The 25,872-nt window shown below is 37.6% G+C and overlaps 1 protein-coding gene across 4 annotated transcripts in view; it reads right to left on the bottom strand.

Moving 5' to 3' along the window:
• The window catches only part of GTDC1 (glycosyltransferase like domain containing 1), a 380,973-nt gene that overhangs the window by 263,959 nt on the left and 91,142 nt on the right, over positions 1-25,872 (bottom strand). For all 4 annotated transcript variants that reach the window (XM_080671078.1, XM_080671081.1, XM_080671079.1 and 1 more), the window contains exon 2: positions 2,537-2,601. The gene's annotated coding sequence lies outside the window, so the exon portion shown is untranslated. The remainder of the gene's footprint in view (positions 1-2,536; positions 2,602-25,872) is intronic.

The raw sequence follows: 25,872 nt of genomic DNA, 5'->3' as shown, positions 1-25,872 counted from the left end.
CCCTCTCCTGCTGTGGCCACTCACTTCCTAGTTGAAAAGGCTTTGATCTGACTCAGTAAACTCCAGACTGGCTCGGCCTAGAGTTGTACTGAGTCTTGGACTATCTTCTTCTCCAAGAGCCCTTCATGGGTAAGGCCCTTTCCAGTTGAGATATTCTCTGATTCTGCAATTCTCATATTAATCCATTTTTAAATTCACCAGCTATCACTATCCCCAATGAACCCATATTTATAAGAAAGCATATTCATATTTAAATCTCAATTATCTAGTGTTACAAATCTTAGGATACAATTTCTTGAGACAGTGGACATACTTCCTCACAATTGTATATAGCCACTCCCAAAGAAAGACCAAAGAAATGCAGTAAAGCTATATGCCAGTGAATCAACAAGGTTTCTACAACCTTTCCTTAAACAACAAATCTGAGGGATAATGTTATCATTAAAAACATGGTAAATTTTTCATCACAGAGAACTGGTTAGCAAGAAATTTTTATTTGAACAGTATCACTTTTGTTAATGTGCTAGTGAAATAAAAATATATGTAAGAATATAAAAACTTTTATATACATTTCAATGTATATGCTATTTCCTATTGGAAGTAAGCAAGAAAAATATTGCTTTAAAAAATATACCAGCCTGGCCAGTGTGGCTCAGTGGTTGACCATCCACCTAGGAACCAGGAGGTCACAGTTTGATTCCCTATCAAGGCACATGCCCAGGTTGGGGGCTCACTCCCCACTAGGGGGCATGCAGGAGTCAGCCAATTGATGTTTCTCTCTATATATCCCTCTTCCTTCCTCTTTCTAAAAAATCAATAAAAACATTTTTAAAAAATAAAATAAAAAATATTCCATAGGTTTGAATTTCCCTTTATGACTAAAGAAAACACCACTTATAAAATGGCATATTCCTTTTCTTAATAATGCTGTTCCATGAAATTAGTCTCAATAATGCAGGGATGCTCTTCACTGGTAAAACTGTACTTCACCTTGCTCAGATAAAGCCATGCCCATTAAATTGCATTCCAAAACAAAAAGTCTCAAATGGTTCTCAAAGAAGTGCCAGAAGTGAATAAAATCTTATTTCTTGATCTCTGAATCTCCCAATGATCATTTTGGAGGACAAGTATACAAAAATATTATAATTATCTGCAAAATAAGAAACAGTGTTCCTCGGATGGAAAAGGCATAAACCCAGAGGTCAGGGAGATACAAAGTTGAAGCTCAGCTTCATCACTTCCTAGCTGTATAACCTTGGACAAGTTACCTAAATTTGTAGGCCTCAGTCACACCTTCTCTAAAATGGGGACAACAGTACTAACCACAGAAGTGTGAAGATAAAATTGTGGCACAGTAGCTTGTGATCAGTAATAAGGTATTTTGCTCCTCCCATTATGATTATAAATCACCTTACTTAAGGAGAAAGAATATCTTCAAATCTTCCAGCATTTTAAGATCAGTAATTTTCAATCATGACCTCCTATCCACCAAGGACAGGTTAGAAAGATAGCTACACACATGCAACTGGTAAACAGTGGGTGTTACCCATTCCTCATCAGCAGCTTGCATTTCAAATATGATTTTAAAAGCCTCACTGGTTTTGTGGCTAAGAAGGAAGCTCAGAGGCTGAGCTATGCAGAAGCTCATTTTTTTCAGGCCAGCTGGAGAGAGACTTCAACTCTAATCACACTCCAAGTTTAACAAAACGGTAGCCATTAATCCTTCAAATGATAGAAGCTTCTAGAAAGTAACTAGAGAGAGCAATAAAAGGCAGTTTTGAAAATGATATCAAAGGTTTCAAGAAAGACAGAATAAAAGCAGTTTAACATTAATTGGCTTACTAGATCACATCAAGATATCTACTATCTTGCTTTATTTCCTCTGACCTAATCATGCTAAGGTGCATATGCACTGTCTAGTCTTAAAAGGTCTCTAAAAGATGCTTGTAAAAATGGCCTGAGGTATTTCCTCAAGTGACGGGATGGGATATAAACCACTCGAAAGAATATTCCACTCATATAACCTCAAACAAAGCAACATTGATATTAGCGGGGGGCGGGGGGGAAAGCTTTCTGATTCTTCATTACTCTACCCTTTTCCATGATTAATCTAGAGCACGTATTATGCCATATAGTTACAGATGTTTCTTATGGGTCTGAATCATGAGTTATCTGCAAACTGTGGAGGCAGTATGTGTAGGTGCTGCTGTAGATTCAAGACAATCAGTACGCAGAACTGAACACCGAGCATGTGGGAGGTTGAAAAATAGAAAAGGGGAAAAAAAAGATTATAGCTATAGAAGATTTCCACCCCTTTAATAGCTCAGTAAGAAGAGTGAAATGTACAGGTTTGAACTGGCGTTTACTTGAGCATTTTGCTAGTGGCCAATGGGTGTGTCTGCATTTGGGGTATTTTTCTAGGGAGAGTAACTATGTCCTACCATCTCTGAAAACTATACTTAGTGGCTTTGATTCATGGAAATTTGTTCTGCTTGTTTTGTGGAGACAGACATATCCTGGCAGCTCCCCCACTTACTTCTATTGCAACTTTTGTGGCAAGAAGAAAATGTGTTCTTCCCTGTGGTCTTCTTAAAGCACAACCTGGAAGAAAGATGATACCCATTAGGTACAAGCAAAAGAGGGAAGCTGAGTTTTAAATATAAGACTTAAACCAAATGTCATTACAGCACATTAAAGAACAGCTCAAAAACGCTGTGCTTAGTTTTGTTTTAGAAAACATTGCTTGAGACACATAAACATAAGGTTAAAAAAACACTTCATTAAAAAGGATTTTTGCTGTTTTGCTAGAATTTGTTAAAAGATAAAGGAAGTATGTTATTTGCCCATTGTAGCAATACTCCCAGAAAACTGCATTGGTCATCCTGACACCACAGATGCTCACAAGCAAGTCAGGTGAACACAGCCAGTTGTGCACATTAGGAAGGGGTACCAGAGAGTGAGTCCCCGGGAGCGGCAGGAGCAGGGCCCCAACACTAAAGGTTCTTACTCCAAAACAAGCAGAGGTCCTTCGTGGCAGTGACCACATGTTTGCCAAAAGATTGTGGGTGAATAGACATGCATACAAAGGTCTTACATGGGTGAATGAATCTATTAAAGCATTTGCACAAGTACAATCACAAATATTAAACCTTGAAACATTTAAACTGCATAAGTCTATCAGAAGTAGGGTGTGGCATTTTAAAAGAAAGAAATGGCACACACACACACACACACACACACACACAACACTTTTTACATTGGAGAAAAAAATACCAATCAGAAAGCCCAAGTCCTTTCTTCATGACACTACAATGATGATATTCTATGACATTAAGAAAAGAGTAAACAGCCAATCCATTTTTGCATTTATATGCTGCTCTCCCTAAAAGAGCATATACAATGTTTTGGATACATTTTATCAACTTTTTTTGGGGGGGGTGGGGGAGGAGGGAGAGCCCGGTAGAAGGGGACAAGGGGAAAATGAGGGACATCTGTAATACTCTCAATAAAATAAATTTTTAAAAAAATTTTATCAACTTTTAAGTTTCTCTGCTTAAACAAGTAAACTTCAGTTTAACAAAAACAAACTCTTTTTTTCAGCATATTTTATTCCCCAGTGAAACCAATGAATGAGATTCTACTATACCATTGAAGTTTTATGGAAGTTTAATTCATTATTTATACTATGATTTAATGATACCTGGTTAAATGCTAAACATTAAATTGGCAATATAAAATGAGCAAAAATGATAGTTATGACATAGATATTTTAAACTACTTCAAATTCTACTTAAGATCACCAGAGGTCAAAATGATCTAATTATCTACTTTTCCAAAAAGTTTGTATTTACAATTAAAAGGGGATGGAAAGGGAGAAATCACAAGAATATTTCATAGAAACATTTTGACCAAAATAAAAACGTGCCACCAGTCATTTCAGTTAAACATTAATAATGCATTGATTAAATCACTGAGAACAAAAGTAGCCTGAAACCAATGCTGTGAATATTTTTAAATTGTTATTAAAACTTTTTGTCATTGTACCTGCGTTTATTTCCAGCTTGACCCAATTTCTTTATTCCCTGAGCCATGAACATTTTCAAGGTGAACTACATTTTTGTCTACCTACTCTAGCACTTACAACTGCTATGGTAGTTGAGTATTTTTTTTACGCTACAGATAAAGGAAAATCGCAATATGTCACTGATGTATTGAAAAAGATGTGCTAAGTAGAAATACATCATGTGGACTCTCTAAAAGTAATCCTACATCACATTAGAAACCTACAATTAGCCCGCATCCATGATGTCAATTCGGTTACCTATAATATTTAAATAATTTTCCAACCAAATACCAAGTAAAAATTTTAAATCAGAGAAATTGTTGTATTAATACATTCCACAGACATCTTACTGCTATTAGTTGTAGGAAGGTATAGTTTCAATGACGATGGTTTTAACGGTTTTAATCCCACACACATGAGAAATTGATTCCACAGGTTAATGTGCATATGGCTTGATACCTTACACTTGCACCAATTACTGAAACTCTATTTTCTATTTGCCTATAAGCAATATTTGGAAAAGTAAGCTTGGCAGAGCAAACGCCAGTGAGCTTACACACTAACTGCTTTAAGTTGGGGAAAGTAAAGTTGAGTAGGATTTCCCAGTAGGTCATCATTTCCCAATAGGTCACCTGGTATTTTCTGACTGACCCCTTTCCTTCTGCACCTCCACCCACCAACTCCAACACATGCAGCTTCTATTTCAAAAGCAACTAATAACCCAGCAGGATAAAATAGGGCAGTACTGAGAAAAGTTAGTGTTACCTTTCAGCCCACTCACTTACTTTAATGATTCATCAGGGAAACCCCGGTTGTTAAAATATACCTGAAATCTCATTAAATAGTAAAAAATAAGCATGAAAAGATTTCTGCTTTGAAACATGTCACCATTGATTCCCCTAACAGAACCTATGAAGGGTGAATATGTAGTAAAAATACATTTTGCTAAAAAAAAAATTTCCTCCAAGTATTTCACAACATTCATCATCGTTATGGGGGACGGGTGTCTATGAAATGGTTTGGGGTTTTTTAACTTTTAAAAATCAGGCACAGCAAATTCATGCTAACCCCTAAAACCTCAATGTGACCTCCAAAAACTGAAATATAATCTGGCATGAAATGCAGAGTAATAACCTTGCAATCCTAAAACTATAGGCACTGATAATATTCTAGCTACATAATTAGAGAAAGTTTAGCTAATAGTAAGGAATGAGTCAAGATTCCTGAACACTAGTTTGAACTGAAGAAAATGCATCACGGAAACTAATCATTATTCCATTAACTGATTATAGGACATACAACCTAACATTCATCATATCTTGTATACTATATGTACTTAAATAGCAATATTAAAAAAAAAAATCTTGAGTTCATAAAGAAAAAGATGTAGCCCTCTAATAATTTATCTCCTTCCCCCCAACACACACACATAATGCTATGGATGTTCTAATTTCTTCAACTGAATTTTGTTTACTGTTGACGTAACTAAAAGAACTGAGAATTTATGCAAGATTTGGTAAGAAGACTTATAAGCTATATTCTTTGTGAGATAATTTAAAACCATTTTAAAATGTACTTTTCCAACTATATGATTTGCAATGATATTTTAACAAATGCTCTTTTCAAATTTATAGTCTGATATACATATATGGCTATTTAAATTTTCCTAACAAATATTTTCATTCTTTCTCAAATTGGAATTTAACTTTCTGCTTAAAAATAAAAAATATATATTTATATTAGGCACTTCTTCCATGAATTGAATTAATCCAAAGTCTCGGTTATGACTGTCAGCCACAAATGTAAAATCAACAAATAATTTGATATGCCTGAACTATGACATCATTCACTTGTTTTCAAATATGCATAATTTCCACAAATAACTACATGTGTATATATTACAATTTATTACCTTACATCTTTATAAAGTTACATTCCAGGTTATATAGCAAAATTATAACTATGAACATTTTTGTAAGAAATTTGCTGGTTTAATTTCAGGGACAAATAAAATGCTAACCTTCTTTCAAGTTTTCATTGCTATTAATTTCATGAAGAACTTCAAACTATAAAAGTAGCAATGAATTAGTTCTACTGAATACTAAAAATATTCTCAATTTCCTGACATTTTAAAACATGGCAGTATAGGTATGAATGGATAGAAAGTTATACACCAGAAAATCATCTCATCACTCAATTGACCTACCCTAATTAGATTACCCTTTTAACTATATCTCCTTGCTACCACACAATCTGGTTCCTGTCACACCATTCTCCAGAAGCCAGCCACAAATAATCTTCCAAAATGAAAATCTGATTATAAAGTGACATGCTCAAACATCTTCAATGTCTCTCCATCATCTAAAGATAAAACCCAAGGCCCTACACAGTACAGTTACAACCTTCTTTTTCCGGCCCCTTCCTTCCTTTATCTACACTACACCCTCACGTCCCACCCTCCCACTTCAATTCCTCTTCCCTCACTTCTGCAGACTTGGCATCATAGCAACAACAAGTACTCACAGTCATGTAGCTATGTTACCCTTTTTTGAAAATCTATTTTTATTGATTTCAGAGAGGAAGGGAGAAACATCAATAATGAGAGGAAATCACTGATTGGCTCTCTCCTGCACGGCCCACACTGGGGATCGAGCCCCCAACTGGAGCATGTGCCCTGATCAGGAATCAAACTGTGACTTCCTGGTTCATAGGTTGATGCTCAACCACTGAGCCATGCCCAACCAGGCTATGTTATACTTCTATGATTTCACACCTTTATCTCTTTTCAATCAGCCTTCTCTTCGTGTTCACTTAATGAACTTTTCTTAAAATTTCTGCTCATGAATCATCAATTCTATGAAGCCTTTCCCTGAACTTCTCTTCGCATGACTTCCTTTCTACTTTGTATGGTAGTATTATACTTTCTTCACTCTATTTCCATGTCTTGCTTCCCCAAGGGACTGCAAAAATCTGGAGAATGGGGACCATGACATTATTTTCTGGGGGCTAGCCCATGATCTGTTTTTGTAGAGCTGAACGAAACATTAGGGGGAAATGGGAAGTTGATTCTGCTTTTAAAGTGACATTGCTTTCACTTAGCGCAGGTCCGGAGCAATCAGGTGTCAGCCAGCACTACACTTGCTTCTAATGATTTTCCATTGTTACTGAAGACGAAACTAAATCAAGCCATCAGCATATTTGAACTCATCCTATCTAATAAAAGAGTAATATGCAAATTAACCACCACTCCGCTACACCCACAAGCTACGCCCACCAGCCAATCAGGAGCAAATATGCAAATAAACCCAACCAAGATGGCTACGGCCATAGAGAGCAGGAGGGAGGCTTGGGTTTCCCTGGCAATGGAGGAAGCCAAGCTTTCCGCCTGCCCTTGCTGGCCCAGGCCTCCACTCAAGGCTACAAAGTTTCAATGATAGAAGATACATAAACCCAAACAGAAATGGCGGCAGCCACGGAGCTGGAAAGAGCAGGAGGCTAGGGTTGCCCCCGGCGATGGAGGAAGCCAAGCTTTCCACACACCCTGGCCGGCCCAGGCCTCCGCCTAAGGCTACAAAGTTTCAATTATAGAAGATACATAAATCCCAACAGAAATGGCTGCCGCCATGGAGGAAGCAGAAGGCTTGGCTCCACTCCAGGCTACAAAGTTTCAATTGTAGAAGATAAATAAACCCCAGAGACCAGGGCCTCCGCTTGGGTTGCCAGGGGGCGTGGCCAGCCTGCAAACCACCACAGGCCCCTCGCTCAGGCCGCCCCACACCCCAAGTGAACCCCCACCCTGATCCAGGACACCCTTCAGGGCAAACCAGCTGGCCCCCAACCTGTGCACCAGGCATCTATCCTATCTAATAAAAGAGTAATATGAAGATTGACTATCACTCCAACACACAAGATGGCTGCCCCCATGTGTCCAAAGATCCTGTCCCCATGTGGACACAAGATGGCCACCACAAGATGGCCAGCAAGGGAGGGTAGTTGGGAGGGACCAGGCCTGCAAGGGAGAGCAGTTGGGGGCGATCAAGGCTGCAGGGAGGGTAGTTAGGGGTGACCAAGCCAGCAGAGGAGGGAAGTTGGGGGCGACCAGGCCTGCAGGGAAAGGCAGTTGGGAGGGACCCAGGCCTGCAGGGGAGGACAGTTGGGGGGGACCAGGCCTGCAGGGGAGGGCAGTTAGGGGTGACCAGGCCTGCAGGGGAGGGCAGTTGAGGGGGACCCAGGCCTGCAGGGGAGAGCAATTGGGGGGGACCAGGCCTGCAGGGGAGGGCAGTTAGGGGTGACCAGGCCTGCAGGGGAGGGCAGTTAGGGGTGACCAGGCCTGCAGGGGAGGGCAGTTAGGGGCAAACAGGCTGGCAGGGGAGCAGTTAGGCATCCATCAGGCTGGCAGGGGAGTGGTTAGGGGGTGATCAGGCTGGCAGGCAGAGCGGTTAGGGGCAATCAGGAAGGCAGGCAGGCTAGCAGTTGGGAGCGAGTAGTCCTGGATTGTGAGTGGGATGTCCGACTGCCAGTTTAGGCCCAATCCCACTGGGATCGGGCTTAAACGGACAGTCAGACATCCCTTGAGGGGTCCCAGATTGGAGATGGTGCAGGCTAGGCTGAGGGACAACCCCCCCCCATGCACAAATTTCATGCACCGGGCCTCTAGTTTTATTATATTCTCTTTCAAATAATGATTCTTTTTTCTTATTGTTCACAGAAATCAGAATTTATTGGAAATAATGTTTTATGTAGATGTGTGTTTATCTTAAACTACTAACATAACAGTAGCAACAATGATAAAGCAATTAAGAAAAACACTATGAGCAATTCAAGTCTAGGCCAAAGCCAGTTTGATATCCAGTGGTCGGCAAACTCATTAGTCAACAGAGCCACAGTTTGCAGACCACTGGCCTAGGAGAATATCTGAGATCCGTGAATTCGGAAAATCACCTGCAGTTTTTTAATCTGTTTGATCTATCGTTGCCGTAATTTAATACTAGAAGTGGAAGTAGAATGAGAAGCCAATTCCCTCACCATCAATCTGGAGGTCCCATTCCACATTTAGTAATTAGGCTGTTATTTAATGGGGAAGACAAAGACAGTTTTAAATACTTTCTGCCAACAATTATTCATTTTATAAAAGTTTGACAAGATGAAAAATGTATTTGCTTTCTTGAAATGGCATTTCTCCAAGGCTCCCACCTTCCTGAAAGGGGCTGCAAATCAGCTCAGTGGGAGAAAACTGAGTGACTCGACACTTTGGGATACGGATCCCAAGGAGAGATCAGAATGTGTCACAGAATCACAGGTGGAGGGAACACTGCTGCCACTGCTGTCCACCCACTTTTCTATAATAGAGGAAGAAGTAGAAGTGAGAGCAAAGGTCTTCTGACTCCTTAATCCTATGTCTTCCCATTACTCTTCACTGCAGTACAGAAGTAAAAAGGGGCCTCCATTTTCTAGTCTTTGAAGTTTTGGGAATGAATATCAATGTTTAAAAATTATGAATACATAAATGTTATCTATTGCAACATATATTTATAAACATGTGGAATATGAATGTAACTATAAGATGATAAATACATGTATTACATGTTATCCTATAAAATAAAGCCTAATGTGCAAATTGTTCCCTTGACTGGGAGTTCGACCGGGGCAGGGCCTGCAGGTCAACCTCCTGCGGTTCCTCTCCCCAGCTGGCCCTACCCTGGCCAGTGGCAACAGTGGCAGGCAGCTGAGGGAAGGGAGGTCTTGGCCAGCAGCTGGCAGCCAGCAGCCACTAAGGACCCTACCCGTGCACAAATTTCGTGCACTGGGCCTCTAGTATTTAATAATACCTCCAAATAGTTTGTAAATCCAGGACATCAGTGGTATAAGTCACACAAAACTGAACACCATGTGGTTAGGGTGGAAAAACTCAAACTTTTGTCCTAATCTTTTGTGATTCCTTCCAGAATCCAGGATAATCATCCTCTCCTGACCTCACAATCCTTATCCTTCATACCTCCCCAGCTCTAAACTGACCTCTTTTTGACAGGATAATAGGCCTTGAGGACTGGGATGGAAGAAAGCCAATATCCAAGGTTCACATGACAAGAAAGGTTTGCTCTGGGATATAAGGTCACTTATATAACTACATTACATATGTATCGTAATTTACTACCGTCACCATCAAATAAAGCCCAAGTCCACTTGATGTAACAATCTGTAGTACTTTTTTGTACTTACCACTTGTAGGCTATGTGTATATGAGTGATTACACAACATGTACATCCTCCACTGGGTATTCAGTTCCAGGAGGAGAGGGACCAGGTCTGCTTGCTTACCACTACATCCCCAACACTTAGCAAACAGAAAGCGTTCAACAAATGTGAGCTGAGACAATAAACCATAAAACCCTTTAGCAACGGCATTGACAATTTCTTCCTAATTCATCCAAGATCTATATTATTATCAACCACAAACAATTACCTCTTACTACCATTAATTACTACTTATTCATTTTAAATGTAACAGGTGGCATCTTATTGTATCTGAAATGCCACAACTCATCCTAAGGAAAACAGTCCCACTAACAGCATTGCTGTGGGATACAGAAGCCGTGTTTCATGCCATGGGCAGCTATCTTCTCTGACTGCTGTTCTCTATTAATAATACTTCACACAAGGACAGTCAAGTCTATAACCTGAAAGAAATCAACTGGTTCAATCATTAGACAGGCATTTTTTATTGGACAGAAGCATTATCTTGCTACCCTGCATTGGCTTCTATGTCAAAATTTAACTCAGACTTGGTTTGTGCAAGGTAATTATAAATATACACACCAAATACATTGAAAATAAAACAACTAATTTCTTAAATATACTGGCACTACTGAGTCTAACATCTTCTAAGAACTGAATCCATATTAACTAAATAAAAAATTGTGGAGATGTTTCCCTCTCCAAGTGGGAGGCACATAGCACATTTTCTGTTAATTTTGAGACAGAAATAGCAGGATTACTCTAACACACAAACATTCTCAATGTCCTATTTGAAGTACAGCAACCCAAGCAAACATGGGTGGCATTCCCTTGATGAGTTGAAATAAATGTCACCAAGTATAAAGTTCTGGATTTATTCACTTCCAGTGAAGAATGAAAAGGACGAAATCTCACAACTCTATCAGTAAGGGGAAATCTACTTAAAAGAAATGCAAAATCCTAGCAGTTCAAGGAAGCAAAAGAATATCAGTAAACAGTTGGGAGAAGAAAGAAATTTCCATATAGGACTAAAGGCCTAGAAACAGATATCCCTAATACCAAGGTTAGATACCTTCAGTGTTTTTAATAATTCATTTTATATAAATGAAAGTCACCCTGCAGTTACAGAGCTTTTAAATAGTGTTAGGGAGTGTGAGATGAAGGCAATATTAGAATCTGTTATTTAAGATCCAAATCAATATAAATCATGTTTTAAAAATGTATATCAACTAAAATATTTAGTGAGACTTCTCTCATCTCCAAAGTTCCACATGAACATAGTAATTTACTAGAAGTAGGATTAAAGTATACTTTCTTCTATTTATTTATTGCAGCAGCTCTTTTCCTAACTGCAGTATCTTTTTCAAGAATGCTGATCTGTCAATGGTCTTAAGGCACTTACTTATGGTTTAATAAGCTGACACTAGAAAAACTAGATAGAATCTAGAAATTATAAGTGATAAAATTTAAAAAGCCTAGAAGCCCAGTTTAGATGGGTGCTAAGTAAATCTGGGGCTAACAGATGTGGTAATGAGAGCTGTATCACTATTTTTAAATATCACAAGGGGCGTATTATTAGCTACCCACTATTATAAGGAAAAGAGTCAGTCTGATAATAATAGACTGGGATTTTAAAATCCTGTAGACATCTGAGATGAAGACTGTTGAGTAAAGAAAAGGCATCCAACGACAACACAACAGAGTAGTTTCTGGAAGGTCTAATATTCTCCAGTTTCTGCAGAGGAAGCACAGGCTTGCCCATATCATCTGACACACAGGCTTCCCCTGCATAAAAGATAAGGAGCGGTAGCCCAAAGTTTCCTGATTGGAGCAAGCACCATGACTTTTATCTATTTAGTGGCCTTGTCTGTCACTGTTATCTCTTTATCAACCTGTTTTTCAAGGAGACATTCCAATGATATAAATATTTTGTCTAATGAAGCAGAGACCTTACAGTAAAGGATATTCATTACAAACTACCCAAAATCACACTTTGCATCCTCATAGTCTCTTAAGGAAGTAATTTCATACTTGGCAAACGGTGTTCAAACAGAGTAAAGTTGCTCAGGAGTTAGTTAATTCCCTCTTGCATCAGCATTCAGAATATATGTACCATGTTTGGGACCATAAGTCTCTCAACTGGGTTAATTAGCATTTACAGTTAACAAACAGCCTGAATCTTTGTACAGAAAGATAAAAACTTAAACTCCCAAAACTAGGCACATAATATCCAGAATTTTATATAACAGCTGTTCAATTGATCTTGGTAGTATTGTAAAGGAATACGTTGCTTTCCCTTATCATTCCACTTATTCAATGCTACCTCATGTCCCTTGCCCCATGTGGTTATGAAACTTTATTTGCAAGAACTACATTTAAAATAAATTCCTTCACATTGTTCAGAGTAGATGCCTGCTCAGCACAATGGGTTACCTCTCCTAGGAGCAACAGGTGATAAAATGTCAGCCATTTGTAGATGAGAATAGTGTGTGAATTAAAAAAACCCTTTTCAAATTCTGAAAACACAGCCTGAAGGCTGCTCTCTACTCTACTAAAGCTTGAAAACTGTGCATGTCTTTTGATGCAACAACACCACTTCTAATAATTAACCCTGGAAATTGTCAAGAATCTTTATTGAAATATTTGCCCATATCTGAAAATCAAAATATCCAACAAAAAAGGATCCCCTTGTGATTAAATGACTATGATCAAAAATCATAGTGAAGAATATTGATTGGCATGGGAAATGTTTCATATTGCATGAATGCATGAGATGAATATATATATATATATAAACATGATGAAATGAATAAAGGTGAGATTGTACATGCTCACAGTACACATAATCTTTGATGGTGGAATTATGAGTGATTTTGTTTTTCTCTTTGTGCTTCATTTTATTCTTCATGTTATCTTCATTGAATGTCTCAACTTGCAATTAAAAGAAACTATAAATTTTTCTTAACTTTAGGGAAGGAGGCCAAATTGTTTGAAATAAGCCAATTACTGAAGGCTTATTCCCCTCCAGGAACTTGCAAATAGTTCTCAAATTATTCTAACTACTATTAGTATCAAGAAATTTATTAAAAAGCTATTCAGCAAGGGTTAAACTAGTGGAGCTATAGCTCCTTACAAACACTATAATTTGGTTTTGTAAGCAACTTTGTAAAAAGCATAAAATAAAATACTCAATTTTAAAATGTACTTGATTAAAAATTACAAACAGATCGAGATCTTTATTCATATACTAGAGGCCCAATGCACAAAAATCATGCAAGAGTAGGCCTTCCTTCCCCCAGCTGCCAGCACCGGCTTCCCTCCGACACCGGGGGACCGGGCTTCCTGAGCAGCCCCGGCTTCCTCCAGAAGGTTGTCCTTAAGTACATGCAGTCTAATTAGCATATTACGCTTTTATTATTATAGATAAGAAATCTGGAGTTGTACTTTGACCGAGTGTTTTAGAAACTAAAATACTATTCTGGTACTTATAGTTTTGAATAGGAACATGGGAAAACCTAGTGCAAACTAAAAGTTTTAAAGTTCAAGTAAAATGTCAAGATTAATTTGTCCCTTTAATAATTAGGTATGGCTCTTGAAATAAGAGAAAATATTTAATTAAAGTGAATAAAATTGAAGAGAACTTCCAGTTTCACACTTAATTTCCTAAGTGTCTATATTAAGAAAGCAGGAAAATATTATTGCATAATCATCCATATGTGTTACACATGTTAAAAAAAAATAAAGGAAAGAAAGAAAAGGACTGATTGGATATTCAACTAATAGAAACACAGTCTTGCAATTTTAAAAGACTGCCTCCGCTTATAGACACTCAGATTTTCCCTATATTTATATACATGCAATGGGTGAATGAATACTCAATAAATATTAACCCAGTGGCAACTCAGACTTGGTAGTGAAATATTTTTAAAATGGAACCTCCAGATTCTAATACTTTTTACCATTTAAAAACCATGTTTCATTTTTAAGTAATAAAAACTAACTCTATTATTCCTGGTATTATTTTCTAACATAACCATTTCATTTTTAAAATCACCTACACTGAAAAATTTAACTTACAAATCTCAAAAAAACAACAACCTATTACTAAAAGTATACAGAAAACACAAAAATAGTCATGAAAATGTGAACTATGTAAACGCAAACATTAGAGACTAGCGTATCATTTCATCTATTTTTAAACAATTCACCTATCAATATATAATGTAATGTATTTTAAAATTTGTGTGAAGTTGGTATGAAAAGGAGACTTTAATCTTCGGAAAGCGCCCTGTAGAATTTTTTAACTTTATTACCACTTTGTTGACTCTGTCCCAGAGCAGATCACCTCCAACATTAGCACTCTGACCTTACGAGAAAGTGACAAAATTTATGGTGAGAAAAAATGAGTTTCTGTGGGTTTCCAAAAAGGAATTCTTATGACATTAAAAGCCATATAATAATATTGATTTGATAACCAACTTTTTTACTGCCATACCACAGACTTAACATTTCTGGAGAATATCCAAGTGAATTTGCAGTAAAATACAATGAAAGAGAAGCTCAAGCTCATGATAAACAGTCTATGATCTCTTTGCAAACTTTAAATATACATATAAAATGATTTTTAAAATCAGATCTTTAAAGTCTTCCATATCCCAATTTTTTACCAATTTTTACTGACTGACCCTCCTCCCAATGTTGATAAAAAGTCAGTTATTAGCTCCCACCTTTCTGAAAATTTATTTCCCATGCATGTTTCTAGTTTCCTTCTGTTTTAAAGGCAAATATACACTGTACAGAAAATAAGCATTATTTTCTTGTAAAGTCATCCTCAAAAATCAATTAGAATATTCAAAATATTCCATTGTCACTAATGAAAATAAGTTGCTTGCTGAAATGACACTCTTCCATTTCACTGCCCTAAAAATTAAGCTGGCATGGATAATAAAAGTGTTTTCTTACTGGATATGCTTGGCATTCAAATATTTTTAAAACAAATACTAATCCACAATTAGATTTCACAGTGAAATCTATAAAAAATAGAATTTGTTTTTATTTTTCTGAGAGCAATATAGTTTTATATTAACATTAGAAAAGTTATAACAATCACATCGCTTGCATAAACCTATAAACAAACGCGCAGATGCATGTTTATTATCCTTTTTAGTCTGATTTTGACCATTCATTTAGTAAATATTTCTTGTGCCTACTATGTGCCCATGGTTGTTCCAAGGGCTTGCAGATAAATCAGGCAACAAAACAAATGTCCCTGTTACTGCAGGAATGTCTTTCTAATTGAAGAAAAAAGACAATAATCAAGTAATTGGACATCAGATGATGGCAGGTGCTATAAAAAACAATAACACGAGGTAATAGAGAATAAGGGTCGCTGAGAACTGGGATTGGGGAAGGGTGGTATTTTAGATAGGGTTATCAGAGAACACCTAGCTGATGATAGGACTTCTACACAAAAACCAGAGGAAGCAAGGGAGGGGGCAATGCAGATCTGGATCTAAACCTTCCAGGCAAGAGACAGAGCAAGACCTGGAGATGGAACACAGTTGGCTTGTGCAGAGAGTAGGAAGGTTTTTGCAACTGCAGAGTATAAACAAATTCACTTTATTCAACAAGCATTTATTGAATGATTACATTTTAAAAATTATGCTGAGTGTTTTGTGATATTAAGATGACCTACATATAGTTTCTGGCCTCAGGCCTGGATAAAATTACAATGCAGAGTGATAAATGTTATAAAACATTTGAGCTGGGTCTCAAAGAGCGACCAATAGCGAGTTCTACTTCAGAGAGATGAGCCTGGAGTCCAGGAAGGACAGAGAGCCAAAATTCCAACTACAAAGAGGAGCTGAAGAAATGTGCGGAGACTCTTGGCTCACTCAGCAATCAGTCAACTCTCTTCTCTTTTTGCTTTCTTCCAGAATTCAGGCTCACATACTTTATTTCCCAGGTGTGGGGGAGGAAGGCGTGGCCCAAAGTCTTCCAAAATGATGTAGGTGGAAAGAAGGCTCAACACTGGAACGTGACCTCAGTTGGGAGCAAAGACACAGCTGCGCAACTCTGAACAATTCAACAGCGCACAAGACTTTTAGCTGACCCAACCCAAGCCTCTGGTGCCAGGCCTTCATGGCAAGCCCTACTGGTCCCATCTTTCCTCATCATCTTCAACCTGAACGTCATTTCATGTCTTCCATTTTTCCTCTGAAACCTACAGGTATCTTCATGTCAGTCCTCTACTCAAAAGTAGGTTTGTTTCCTCAGGAGGAAGAGAGAATTACTTAAGAAACAAGACCTCTTATGATTTGGTTCCAAGCTCTTTTTTTGCCTCAGTTCTCATGACTCTCATAGATACATCCCTATTCCACACAATAGACTCCTTGCCATTTTTTCAAACAGTCCATACGCATCCCCACCTCTAAGCAGCTAGGGCTGTTTGTTCTTCCTGGAATCCTTTCACCTGTACCACCTGTCACATTTCTACATATACTTCAAGACTCCATTCAAATTCCATCTCATCCATGAAGACTTACATCAAATGCTCACCCTTATTCTGCCAATCAGAAGTAATTACTCCTTCATACCTCAATTAGAGCAGTGGCCTCAATCCCACCTATGCTATCTATACTAATAAAAGCCTACGTGGCCCTCATGCCCTTGCGTCATCACAAGATGGCCGCCCCCCACATTGTCACAAGATGGCCACCACAAAATGGCCATCACAAGATGGCCGCCACAAGATGGCTGGCAGGGGAGGGCACTTGGGGGCGAATAGGCTGGCAGGGGAGAGCAGTTGGGGGTGATCAGGCCAGCAGAGGAGGGCAGTTAGGGGCTACCAGGCCTGCAGGGGAGGGCAGTTGGAGGCCATCAGCCTGGCAGGGGAGGGCAGTTGGGGGCCATCGGGCTGGCAGGGGAGGGCAGTTGGGCGTCAATCAGGGGAGCAGGGGAGTGGTTAGGGGGTGATCAGACTGGCAGGAAGAAGCAGTTAGGGGCAATCAGGCAGGCCGACAGGCGAGCGGTTAGGAGCCAACAGTCCTGGATTGTGAGAGGGATGTCCGATTGCCTGTGGGATCGGACCTAAACCAACAATCGGACATCCCCCAAGGGGTTTCAGATTGGAGAGGGTGCAGGCTGGGCTGAGGGACACCTAGGTCACCTGAATTCCATGCACTGGCCCTCTAGTAGTAATAGAATACATATGTGTATTTTCCCAACCAGATTTCAGTTCTGTGGTAGCAAAGCGTGTGCACAATTCATGTTTCTATCTATTCATAACCAGCAAAGTACTTTGCACACAAGAGGCATTCACTTAATCTATTCTGAATTTTCATCAAGGGGCTACAGTAAATCCTCACCTTACAAAGGAGGGGGTAAAATAAGTATTCCTGTATTGAAAATTACAGCAGCATCAAAAAGTGAATTAATTGTCCAGGCATTACCACTGCATTCACCTAGTCACCTAAAGTCTAAGTCACTGCAAATATCATTCAATGAGAAGGTAAAGACAACAAAAAGTAAACTCTGAGTGCTAATGGGCAGCATAAAAAAAATAAAGAGGAATGGGGAAAGGCAAAGCATAAAGCTACCTTTATCAGCAAGCATTTCCAAGGGATACTAAGACAATTCATTTAACAAATATTTACTAAGTGCCAGATGTTACACTGATCGCTGAGAACACAAAGGTGAAAACAGAGAAAAAGGGGTGAATTTTTATATGCAATATTTTTAAGTGCAAAATGTTGGCCTATAAATTATTGCTTCCTAAAGTATGACCAAAAGAACAGATAGAAGGGCCAAAAGGGACTGACTGTCAATACCCGACTCTGAGTCCAAAAGTAGGAAACTTAGCTTGCCTAAATTGGGATTATGTAGGAACTCTCTCCCACGACTGCTTCTGAATGTTAAAAGGGCTTCCTTTATTTTCACTGACTATAAACTGCTCAGATAGAAAATTTGAGTTCCAGATAATTGAATACATTCCCTGCACTGAGATAAGTTCTATCCATGCACAGGTTGTTTTAGTAATTAAGGTACCAGCTACTCTGCCATCATGAATGAAAAGGGAGGAATTTATTAAAATGGTGTCATATAGAGGTGTTGTATGGGTTATAGTGGATAGTTGTTGCCCTGTCCTCTGGGGTCAAAATTACAGAAACAGCATGGAAATACAACAAAAGGAGTTCAGGTTAGACACTGGAGGAGTTGTGCAGCACCAATTCACTACCAAGTTACACTCTGACCCATTTCTTCTGAAGATTTTGAAAGAGGTAGGCTGCTTTATTTTAAGACAGTTTAGGGCAAAGCAAGCAGATATAAAGACGAACGCTTAGGGTTTCTTTCAGAGATGCTTTCTCTTGTACATAACCATGTGCATGTGTATTAAAAAAAATATGAAACTGCCACGCTAAGAAGCATGAGGCTTTTAAGGACATAATAATTCCTTCTTATAAATCAACATCAATAATATAAATTATCAAATGACAGTTTTCCTTGTGAATAAATTCAAATTGCTTATTTTTTTTAAAAAAACTGATATCTTAATATGTGAGTACTACAATATCCTTGTTTAAACAATTGTCTTCCCATAGAGTTAAAAAGAAATATATTTTTATTTAATCATGGAATAACATACTCTAACAAAAGCATTGGTACTAAGTCATTTTAAGGATTTTCCCTTTAACCTTTATAATTGAATATTTTCCACTCAAAGCAACTTTGACATCTTTACATTGATGCCCTCTTAACAATAACAAACAAGTCTATAAAATTTAGTCCATAGCCCCTCACAAATTAAAAATATTACTGTATTCTTTACATGTATAAATGCCAATGATATTAACAAATGTATTTCTTAATATTCATTCATTCAACAAGTATTTATTGAGGGCTAAATGTAAGCACTGTGCTAAGTGTAAAGATACAATGATGACATAATTACAGTTTCTGTCCTCAGACATCCTATATAATAAAAGGGTAATATGCAAATAGACCAAGCAACAGAACAACCGAACAACCAATCAAAGCATAATATGCTAATGATATGCTAAGGCTGCTCAAATGCTGCTATGACATGCACTGACTACCAGGGGGCAGTCAACCAGTCAACCAGTCGCTATGACATGCACTGACCACCAGGAGGCAGATGCTCCGACCAGTAGGTTAGCTTGCTGCTGGGGTCTGGCCAATCAGGACTGAGCAAGATGGGCCAGACACTCCCTGGTGCCCTCCAGCGATCCCTCCCCAGCTCGATTGTGCGCCAGTGGGGTCCCTCAGCTTGGCCTGTGCCCTCTCGCAATCCAGGACCCCGTAGAGGATGTCAGAGAGCCAGTTTCAGCCCGATACCGCAGGCCACTCCCCATGGGAGGGCACCAGATGCAGGGCTCATGGCTGGTGAGCACTGCTGCAGCAGCTCAAGCCACTCCCGATCGGGACTGACTGGGTGCGAGCCTGTGGCAGGCACAGTGGGGCCGGGATGAGGGGGAGCAGTAGGTAGGAGCTACGGGTGGCACTGGACGGCGGGTTTTGGCCCAATACCTGCAGACCATGCAGAGGGACCCCACCCTTGCACAAATTCGTGCACCGGGCCTCTAGTAGAAACATAACATTATAATACCAAAACATATGTATTGGGTGTCAAAAGGGAACCCAGAACAAGTTACTATATAAACCAAGTACCCCCAAAGTTCCAAGGTCCAAGCATCTAAGTATGCAAAATAATTGAGGAAGGATGGCAGATACCTTTAGGATGGCTCACTCAACCCTCATTCCAATTCTCTTTCTCTTCGCCTTCCTCCAAAATAGAGGCTGGAAAGCGAAAGTCGTTTTTATCCCCTGCTAGAGAAAGTGATGTGACACACTTTGGCCAATGAGATGTAGGTGGAAGCCTACTGAGCAGGCATCCCTTTCAAAAGAAAAAGACAAAGTTCCCCATGAAGGAAGGTTCTTGAGCTCCCTTCTTCCTGCTATAATATAAACACAATTTCTACAGGGACAAAAAAAAAAAAAAAAAAAAAAGTCATCTGTGAAATAAGAAGCAAAAGTTATATGCTAAGGATGGTGGAGAAGGATGCTGTTACCTGGATCTCTGAAGGCATCAGTTACCTGTAAACTAACTGCCTCCGGGTTTCTTCTGACATGAAAAAAATAAAACCCTTACTCATTTAAGTCATAATATATTTTCTACTTGGAGCCAGAGGGAATTTTACCATTAAAAGAAAGCTACAAAGAAGAGGAGATCTTTGAGTTACACTATCCATGTCTCTTCCTCCTTTGATGTAGGCTGCAATGTAGTCTTTTTTAGCCAGAAGAAATAAAAACAATTTTGAATTTTCATGTCCACAATTATCCTACAATTTTCAGTCATCTAGATTACTTCAATAAACATGTTCCAATTTCTCTGTGGAAACCCATTTCTTGCATAGTCATTATAAGATTTTTATTTCTTTTCCTAACTGAAACCTTCAATCAGCCAAACCTAAAAAATAACATTTTTTACAGTATGGCATTGGCATAGATAATTCATATATGTAATATAACATACAAATAAATAGCTGAAGTTAGGGAAAAAAGGGTAAGAAAACAGAATGGAAAGAGGAAAGGAAGGAGGAAATCAGCTTATTTGAAAGTATAAACGTTGTTTTTTCAGTTTTGTGAGCACTGCATAAAGCAGCTGTATAATAAATGAAGAACTACAAGATAACAATATTTTTAATAGAAAGACTCCCCCAACTTGAAATTAGCAATTCTGCTTATGAAAAATTTTCAGAAAAATATATAGCCAACAAATATATAGTGTCCAATCTACCACTAGCATTATTAAATTATTATAATATCCCACCTATCTCTAGTAAACTCCCTAAAATATTAATTTCTCTTTATATAAGTTTCTGTTGGACATATTTTGAATGTGTAGGATTCTTTGGATAGTTTCTATAGTACAATACTAAAAAGATTCATTAATTTCAATCACCATCAACTCCCTACGCCACATCTACTTTTTCTGCCTTTTTTGTTCAAATATATTCACTGTGGCCATTCAGAGGAAAATTACACATTCCAATAACATTTGAGTTCCTCTCAGTTGCACTTTCAGTGGTTCAGGGTAATGACAGAGTAAAGAAACGTGTTCTTTACAGGCTCTCCTTTTTTTTTTTTTTTTTTTCATTTTTCATTTGGTAGCATTTCAGCTTCAAATCTCTTGTGCCAGAAAAGCAATGGGCAATGTCTACTGCTCACCCTAACAGTGTCTTACTTTGGAAAGAAGGGGAGTGAGAGAAGAAATCACTCCCAATCTCAGTTCTTAAAGAAAATCAGCATATGGAATAAGCAATTTCTTTGCTTATTTTTCTAAAATAGAACCATAATAAGTGGGGGGACAAGAGGGATAGAATTAGAAAATTTCCAACAGTCTTTGAGTATGGGTAGGAGCTAAAGGGGTGAAATTATTGAAAGTCGTAGCACTAAATTCTCACTGTAATCATTAAAAAAAAATCCTATATATTCATAAAACCTGGGGTTTATATATTCTTTGGCATTGTTCATAGGTAGAGGCATCCTCTGTGAACTAGACAAATGCCACACTCTCTTATCCATGAGACTGACAGAATGGGATAAAGAAGGATAATAAGTATAGTTAGATAACATAAATGGTATAAAGAAGGATAATAAGTATAGTTAGATAACATAAATGCCCTCATTTTAAAACTAGTATTCAAAGACAACCTACAATAATCCATAGGAACTCAAAAAAATATCCAGAGAATGACAAGGCTCCTTTGTTTATATCATCTCAACTTCAATTTCATCTGCAGTTATCTCCTTTCCAACACCTATTTCTAGGGCCCTTACAAGCTATGAGTCCTTTTTCTCAGGCCCATTTTTATCTGGCTATCTTTTTAGGTGTACTAAAGATTGAGTTTACAATAAACCGAACAGACAGCGTACAGAAAGCTTTTAGAACTATACCATATGGTCCAGGGAAGGGAACAATCTGGACGATCCCCATCTCAGTCTGCAAGCTCATCCACCTCTATCACACATTGTACCACTGCAATAAAATATTAAGATGAAAACGTAAAAGTGAAAATAGTCTATCTTTAGAACTACCAGGCAATCACACTTTCGAAAATTTACCGATAAACTTAATAAACATTTACTTTAATTTATATTCTGCAACACCAGGCATACAAACCTAGGCCACTATTCACTAAAAACAATATTTCGGCAGGGATGTGTGTGGGTATTCAACTTATGCTTTAGAAATTTGGAAGGATAAAAAAACCAAAATACTTTTACAAGGGGCATATTGGCAGGGGCTGATGTAACAGATGACACATTCTTGGAAATCAAATAAAAGCAATAGGGAAATACCCATTGTTGCCTGGTGAAGGCCTAATCACATGGACACAGCTGGAACCAATGTAGATCATTCATTAATAAAATGGTATTGTAGTAGCCACTTTTTGATGCATTTCTCTTGCTGCTGTAGCCAAATCTCTGAATCTCTTTGTTTGGTGTTAGTAAGACTGTTTTACTGGGAAATATAAGATCTAGGACAGTGGTGGGGAGGGGAGGACCTTTCATGCTGAAAAGGAGACTAGCTCAAAAAGCTAAATGCCACTTTACCTTGCAATCAACTTACACTATCAGCAGCTTAAAATATGCAGCGTAAACCTGGAAAGGGGGAACTCATATGGTACTATGGATAAAAAGTGAGCAGTGTGAGATGCCACAGAAAACATATGAAATATTTGTGAAAGTATTCTACAGAATGATAATATAGATGTCAGGCAGGGGAAATTAAAATGTATCAAAAATGGGAGGGGGAAATCAAACAACAGAATTAACACACAGCCTTTCATGCAATACTGTCTATGGAATTTAACACTAAAGTGTGTACCATATGTTTGAGCGGGGATTACTAATAGTTTTGACCACAGAAACTTAGAAATCACTATTTGTTATTATGTTACCAATATTCGAAATCAAACAAGATACTCAAATCGCCTATCCAGCAATGTTTTAAATATGTACTGATATTCAAATAAAATTACATATTAGTTAAAATATTAGTCATAATTATAAACATGATATGTAATGTAACAAAATAAAGTCGTAGTTAATAGAATTTAGTATAATACAACTTTGTTGTCAGCCCTTAATAAATTTACTTTTCCATGTTTCTACAAATATAGTGATTAAGCGACTATATCATAAATCCTATTGTATAATATCAAACTATAACAATATAATCGCTTTGATATGTGTACAGAATAAAACAAAATTGTAGAATTTATTACATACAAAAATGAAAAACTCAATAATATTTACCAAAAAAAAACCTACTCAAACACTACAGGTCTTCAATATATTTCTACAATGCCTCTGTGTATAATTAGAATAAACAAATAAATAGGACAATTCATGCTGAAATCCCTAAGTCACTGAAAGATATATTCCCGCCACAGAAAAGATAAAGGGCTTCATTGCTAATAAAAATTATACCACTGGAGAAAATGTATTTATAATAAATAAATAGTACTTAATACAAAATAAACATTATTCTACTTATGTGAACATAAAGGATGAAAGTTTTTGATCTGTATTATCTTTAACTACCAATACTAATATTATCAGACCTTGGTACAGAGGTTTCAAGACAGTCATGCACTTAACTGCACCAAGAAAGAAGAAAAAAACAGTTTCATTGGCATTCCTTCTAAAAAAAAGTCATAATTCTGAAACTTAAAATGTTGACCTAAAGATTTAATTGATATAACTTAAAGGGATCTCACCCAGATTCATTTCAGCTGCGCTACAGAAAAAGTCACTGGGGAATGGGGAAGTGCAGCATTTATTACAGGTGCATCATATACAAAGCAATTTTGAGTATTTGTTTGTTTTGTTAAACTAATGAGCCAATATGTTGCTGAATCTGTCTTGAGAATGAGAGAAAATAACAGGTGAGTTTATTTAATGCATACATCTGATATACCTATTTTAAAAATCCTTTAATGGTTTTAAAGCATTTTCTAAATTAAAAATAAATCTCTGGAAAAGCGACTGTTAAATTGCATAAGTTTATGTTCATGTACTATATAGATATAGTATTTCCCAGTATATATGGCATATAAAAGTGTTTCACATTAATAATTCTAATATGAAGTACTATTTACTTTCTTTTCAATCACATTTGTTGCACTGCTAAAAAAAATACATGAGTTTTTCCTCCCAAAATCATTGACAAATTTTAAAAATATAAGTCAGTCAAAGTAATATCAATCTCCTCCTAAGAAAACATATTCTGCCTATTTAATTATTCTTATTTTGATTGCAAAACACTAATTTTTAAAATAGGTCACTTGAAAATAAATCATTTATTTTTGCTTAATACAACAGAAAACATTTACATTTTTGAGGAACATTCTATGAAATTTCATAGAATGCTGGCTCATAGTGAAAATTTAGTTTCCTGCTCAAATCATCACCTAAAATCATAATGCTACATTTCCACACACCTTGCCATAGCAGGTCACTAACTATCATTTAGAGAGTATTGGGAAAGCTAAAAATATTTCTGTGTTTTATCTTGCATTTGGATTTTTAAAAAATTGTCATGTACATTCTTATATTTAATGGGAGTTTATCTGCTTATCTAGCAACAGTTATCAGACATTCTAAAGGTATTTGTAAAAGATATAAACTACCCTGAATTTTAGAGAAAAATAGAAAACAATGGCAGACTGTCTGGTCTCAAGAAGAGATAGCTTGGCATTAAAATCCATACAATACAAGGAATGATCATTCAGGAGTTTCTGTTCAAATATTAAGCTGTGAAGCGAGATATGATTCCACTCAAGCAAAATTACTATGTCAGATGACCAAAGTTAGAAGAGTTTGCTGAAAAGTGTAGCAAAAAATGCAAGTGTGAAAGAAATCTCTCAGAGAGCTGGAAAAGACAAACCTAGCACAAGCTTCTGTAAGGAACAATGCCACTCACTAAATGTGGAAGTTGAGAGGAGAATGATGTTTCTATTGTGTTCATGATGGTGGTCTTTGTGAAGAAAGAGGAAGGCCAGGGGGAAGAAATGGTACCAGTAGGAAGAAGGAAGGGGGCATGCCTGCCTCTGGTGATGCTGGAAGGGGAGACCTGTGCTGAATGAAAACCACTGCCAGAACCAAGCTACACAAAACACGTTGGCTGCCATCCTAGAACAGTGCCAGGCTGGTTGTTATTTCTGCGCTAGACTCCCTCCATCGAGGCAGTGTGGGATTGTCACTTTCATGCACGTAGAAAACAAAGAATAATATAGTAGGGGGGACTTTTTTGCCCCTTTAAAGTTAGGTTAGCATTTTGCTTTCTTTGACAGATCTTGAAAAGACCCAAGAAACAAAAGTTATGCTGAAGAATGGATCAATAGCCTAAAGAAATTAGTGTGAGTACAATATTGTCAACAGTTTAAAAGCCATGTGAGAGATTAACATTTGAACAAATCAGACTTAAAAGGAGTCCAAGTCATATACGTAAAGGTTTAAGAGGCTAGAGACCAAGAAATACATGATTCA

Source organism: Plecotus auritus (genome assembly GCF_963455305.1).
Source record: "Plecotus auritus genome assembly, chromosome: 5".
Lineage (NCBI taxonomy): Eukaryota > Metazoa > Chordata > Mammalia > Chiroptera > Vespertilionidae > Plecotus > Plecotus auritus.
This window is presented reverse-complemented; position numbering and strand designations above follow the sequence as displayed.